General features: G+C 43.7%; 1 pseudogene; it reads left to right on the top strand.

Moving 5' to 3' along the window:
* The window catches only part of LOC107731481 (uncharacterized), an 11321-nt pseudogene extending 7307 nt beyond the window's left edge, over nt 1-4014 (top strand).
* Nucleotides 4015-5101: the final 1087 nt, after the last annotated feature.

Here is a 5101-nt window from a genome sequence, read left to right on the forward strand (position 1 = left end):
GTCTAACTAATACAAATAAAGAGTTGTAACTAGGCTAATATAATAGGGAAACATACAAACAACACATGCATATACCAGATACAATGGTAAATGTCTTTATGTGTGTGTGTGTTATGTGTATTGCCAGCATGGGGGGTAGTTCGCTGGCCATCAGACATCTGGTGCCAGGTACTGTGGATGACTGTTTCTTAGGGCATTGGAATGTGTTTGAAGTTGATGGGGAGACCAGAGAGTTGATCTAGTTAGCTTCTAATTGATAATGGGGGGAACCATTGGCAATTTAGCACCCATATAAATGTAGAATCTGGGGCCAGGACTGTAATTTATATGCAAATGTCAAAAGGCTGAAATAAAGCCCCCATGACCCTCAATGATCCTAAGCAGACGTTACATAAGCAAACATTTTTTTGTATAACACTTTTTTGTTTTGTTTAGTATTTATTGCTGTTCAGCAGTCATGTTTATCTGTTTGTCCTGTGTTTTGTTTTGTAGCTTTGGCCCAGGCACATGTGCTGCCCTTGAAAATATTCAAGTTTCCTTTGCAGGGATAATAAAGTAAAGTGAAGCAATGTGAATTTGCATTTATTTATATATGTGTTTTTTATGTTTTTGTTTTTGTCTATCTTCCAGCTGGATGGATACACACCCTGCCTGAAGTGGACCAGAGGTGGATGTCCAAGGCCCTGTTCAGGTGGACAGCACAGTGGCATCCTGACCTGATCTTTAGCAGGGTGGACAAACTTTGGTGGTATCCTCCACAGGTGTCACTGAAGACCAGTAATTATCCTTCCTTGGATAATTACTTTGGCCATCCCCTGCTGCTCTGGATGCTACGAAAACTGTGGCAAGTGAAGCTGACCTGTCCGCATCCAGACTGTCAGAAAGACCTTCTGACCTCAGCTGGCTTGCATCAAAAGATCAGGCAGGTGGTTGCCTTGGCTAAGATGTAGTTTGTGGCATCTGAATACCTGGCCTGCTGAAGATGTAAGAGGAAGGTCATCAGCTGGAGCCATGATATCGTCTCCCAGCTCGACATTGGCCACAGGCTGCAGTTCCCATGCATTCTTACATCAAAACTTGCATGTGACTTCGAGGTAGTAAGTTTGATGCGTCAGCGAAGGCTGGGAAACCGCAGCAGCCAGATCCAGCGCAAGCTGCAGGAGCTTCATGCTGAGGTCTGGCTGCAAAAGACAGTCCAGTATCTGACAGATTGCAAGGGGATTGCCAGTGCTGTCACGTCGACCCTGATCCTGCCTGTGACATTTGAACCTGCTCCTTCAATGCCTTCTGTCCCTAAGCACCGGTGGCTGATGCAGGTGTATGCCCAGGATGTCCTGCAAAGGATGGATGAGATCAAGGCCACTATCATATCACAATATGGTCGGATCTTAAAAATGGATTCTACTAAAAAGTGACCAGAAAACTAGCAGGACGCAGCTATGGCACTGTTACCTGGGCAACCAATGTTGGCAATGAGCATGGAGAGGTGATCATGTCTGTGCTCACAGCCAGTGAAGGTTTGGGTCTTGGGCCAATGATTGAAGGCCTCATCAAGCGATACAGAGTGGCTGGGGTGGCTCCTCCTGAGGTACTGCATGTCGACCAAGACTGCTGTGGCAACACACTTCTGAGGAGGATGTTTGAAGAGTGGGAGAAAATGACCATCCGGTTAGATGTATAGCACTTCATGCGGAGGTTTGCTGTGGGTTGCACCACCAACTCTCATCCGTTGTATGCCACATTTATGAGTCGCCCCAGCCACTGTATTTTCATGTGAGACCAGGTCGACCTGACGGCCCTGAAGAAGGCAAAGCGAGCAGAGCTAGAAGCTGACCGGAAACCATCATCCGAGGCTGATGTGCTGTGCTATATCAGCCATAGCGAGCTAGCCCTACATTGCAGGATAGCCACTCGTGGGAGCAAGGAGACCCTGGCGATGATTGAGAGCCATATTCAGGTCTTTGATGGAGATGCTGGTCGTGACACTCTGGGAGTCTCACTAATAAACTCAGCTCGGATGAGAGAGATCTTGAAGTCCCAGCGGAAGCATGTGCCCTGCATCCAGGATCTTCTAGGTGTGCAGCTCTACATGCAGACAGGCACTGTAGTGAAGTGAGGGCACCGTCAACCTACCGCTGTGCCAGAGGTTCCACTTCGCTTGAGTCATTTCACATGCACCTTAACAAATTCATCCCAGGTAAATAAGTGATTTAATTGAATTATTAAAACAAGATTTGATTTAATTATATATTGAAATAATTATGAGAATTGCAAGAACAGCTATTTGTGTATTTATATGAAATTTTTGTGTGGTCTTTTTTTCTTTGTTGAATTTACAGGTATGCTCGCAAGTGACACCTTCTTCCAGGTGCATCTTTTGGATGGACTTGCAAGGTGGAATGAGGACCGGACTGTGGCAGCAACAACTGATGAGCAACAGCCACATTCCTACAATCATCTTCTGCGTCTGCGTCAATGTTTTAATATTTTAAAGGTGAGTTTATTGGAGTGGAATATCTTTACCAGCAAACTGATAAAGTTCTGCAGGACTACAAGTTACTCTCCTGGAGCACATGGCTGTGAGTTTTACCAAAGTATTCAGAGAGGTTTCGGTATTTGTTGTTACACTAACTCTTAATGTATATTTGTCATATTGAAAGACATAAATACAAATTTAAACGAAATATTTACCTTTTTCATGTAGTCCCAGTGGACCAATTATCCGCAGAAACTGATCTTCCAACATCTGAAGAGAGCACTTCACATGATGTAAGGGCCCAGTTTCTTTTTTAATGTACATTTACATGTGCGTAAACAAAATCTGGGATCTGTTGGCTGTGCTTTCATGTGAATATTTGTATTCATTGCTGCTATCAAAAGTTCCTAAATTATCTTTTATTTTAGGATTCTGTTGGACCTGATAATATTGAGGGGTATGGAGCCGTGCAGGACTTGGCAGAGTTTTTGTTTAGCCTCAGATACCACCGTCTGGCCTTGACTGGAGAAGAGTGCATCAAGATCATCACGCTATGGCAGGCATTGGGGGAGTATGACAAGAATAAGACCATTTACCCACCATGTCACCAAACCACCCTAAAACAGAGACAATTCAGGGCCATTAAGAAGATTGTGGCACCAGGTGTGGAGAGCACCAACAGGTATGTAAAATTTAGGGTCTTGATTGTCTAAAAAGTTTTGTATAAAAATATGTATAATATAACTGAAACTGGTTGAAATATCACCTCCAGCTTTATTTGTTTAGTAAGGATTTCTAGTAAAATGAGTAAAACCTGACACCTTCATGACTAGCTTATCTTCCTGCAGCCTGCTAAGTTCAAACTTAGCCTAGTTAAAATGTAAATTATTAGTTGTGATGAACGTTTAATGCTGACTTTATGTTGCTAAGCAAGTTACGTTGCTATGGACACAGTTCCAACCGTACATCTGACTATTTTATTTAGCAGAAGAAAGACAATCATTTCTCAATCAATAAAATCATTTTGGATCAATATTTTGTGTCAAATTATTTGTCTTTTACTGTCTTTTAGTAAGTAGCCGTGTAATAAGTGGGTTAATGTGCAGTCATTATTGTGAAAAAAACCCAGACAGGCTGACTAACGACACCGTATAAAGCTGTAATAATGCCACAACACAGTAACCCAGTACAGACCTAATTTATTGATATGATATTTCGACATCGACCTAGAAAACAAACAAGACAACATGACTATGCACAGATATTAAAAATTAACATCTAGACAACACAAAGCAAAACAGACAGAATACATAAAAACAATAAAAATAACAGAGTAAGGATCACACATTGAGAACAATCTTACATTAATAATATGTATTCTGCTGTAATTTGCAGGTGTTTCGTTGGGCCTCATAGTCCATAGAGTAGTGGAGGACATCTTCACAAGGCTCTGTGCTCTCTACCCAAACGCGGTGCACTGTGACAGAGTGAGGGTGTCCCGCTTCACAATGGTAGCACGTGCTTACAAGCACATCTGAGAGTGCATGCTCACCAATGCTAATGTAACCCCTCTCTCCCGGGTCCGCTCCGCCGCACCTCGTTCTCGCTCCAAGTGGGTCTCGAACCCGGGTCTCCGGCATGGGAGGCGGACGCACTAACAAGGAGGCTAAATGGTTGCAGCCACTAGCGTCAGTCGCTAGTGCGTCTCTTGAGATCAGGGGAGTGAGGTTTACCTTGCACAGCACCTACTCGCTGGCCTCCGTTACACTAAGGTGATGAGCGAGACCACCATCCATCTCCCAGAAGTGAACGCTGCAACAGTCACACAATGGTGAGTAAATTAGCATTGTTACAGCTAAACCTAAACTTAAAGCAGCTGAGGGCTACACAGAGGGTTCAAGTAATTGATGCGGTTGACTTAATGTAACCATGGCTGCTTTGACGGGTCTAGAAGCAAATCATAGAGAGTCCAACTTCTGTTTTCTTCGCCATTATGAAAGAAAAGATTTATTGCTCACAACTGTCAGGGAGTCACAGTCACCGCCCCCAACGCTCACCAGATCCCAATCACCCAATTACTAGTTGCCCGCACCGGTCACAGCTCATCACGCTCCCTATATCCTTGCACTCTCCCCTCTGTCATATTGTCGCATCTACAGTTTGTGATGCAATACTTACCTGACTCCTTACCTGTGTTTACTCACCTCGAGGATACTCCACCGCTCTGTTCCCAGCGTTACCATCTGCTCCACTGCTCCTTCGCTCCTCTGGATCACCTGCAAGAAAAGGACACCAATCACTATACAGCTAAGAGCTCTGAACCCTTTTGATTCCAGGATAACTCACCATTGGACTGTTGCACTGATCACTCTTGCCGTTGCTTTCAATAAACCTGCTGTTGTGTATTACTTACCTCTGCCTCTCCTGTGTGATTGCTGACAACGACATGGTCTTCAACAGACTGCAAGAATCCATAATCCATAATACAATGATAATCTCAATGAAGTAGCCATTTTACAAAAGCAATACATGAGATGAGGGTGTGATCAATTGCTATGTGATCTCAGCTGTGTCATGTTGCTGCATCATAGTCGTGATCAAGTAGTAGGTGATCACACTATCTTT

The sequence above is a fragment of the Sinocyclocheilus rhinocerous genome, unplaced genomic scaffold, assembly GCF_001515625.1.
Source record: "Sinocyclocheilus rhinocerous isolate Xijiao unplaced genomic scaffold, SAMN03320098_v1.1 scaffold1811, whole genome shotgun sequence".
Taxonomy (NCBI): Eukaryota; Metazoa; Chordata; class Actinopteri; order Cypriniformes; family Cyprinidae; genus Sinocyclocheilus; species Sinocyclocheilus rhinocerous.